At 36.9% G+C, this 721-nt stretch overlaps 1 pseudogene; it reads left to right on the top strand.

Annotated features, from left to right (window-relative positions):
* LOC124886746 overlaps positions 1 to 721 on the top strand; it is a 4,667-nt pseudogene extending 3,946 nt beyond the window's left edge.

Genomic DNA, 721 nt, shown 5'->3' on the forward strand with positions numbered 1-721 from the left:
TTGGAACAAATGTATAACAAGAATTCTTGGAATTCCTTGGGGATTCTTGATTGGTGATGAGTTAACTATAGCGCAAAATCGAATCTCTTTGGTTAATAAAATCCAACAGGTTTATCGCTCCCAGGGGGTGCAGATTCATAATAGGCATATAGAAATTATTGTACGTCAAATAACATCAAAAGTGTTGGTTTCAGAAGATGGACTGTCTAATGTTTTTTCACCCGGAGAACTTATTGGATTCTTATGAGCAGAACGAATGGATCGCGCTTTGGAAGAGGCGATCTATTACCGAGTCGTCTTATTGGGAATAACAAGAGTATCTATCAATACTCAAAGTTTCATATCTGAAGTGAGTTTTCAAGAAACTGCTCGAGTTTTATCAAAAGCGGTTCTCCGAGGTCGTATCAATTGGATTAAAGGCCTGAAAGAGAACGTTGTTTTGGGGAGGGGGGTGATACCTATTGGTATCGGATTCAAGGGATTAGTGCACCTTTCAAAACAACATAACAACATTCCTTTGGAAACAAAAAAAAGAATCTATTCGAGGGGGAGATGAGAGATATTTTGTTCCACCACAGAAAATTATTTGGTTCTTGTCTTTCAAAAAAATTTCACGACATACCCGAACAATCATTTATAGGATTTAATGATTCTTAACAACGGATTCATCTCTTTCGCTATCTGCATTTGGGATGGTTATTTGCTTTGGTAATAAAAAGAA

The sequence above is a fragment of the Capsicum annuum genome, chromosome 8, assembly GCF_002878395.1.
Source record: "Capsicum annuum cultivar UCD-10X-F1 chromosome 8, UCD10Xv1.1, whole genome shotgun sequence".
Taxonomy (NCBI): Eukaryota; Viridiplantae; Streptophyta; class Magnoliopsida; order Solanales; family Solanaceae; genus Capsicum; species Capsicum annuum.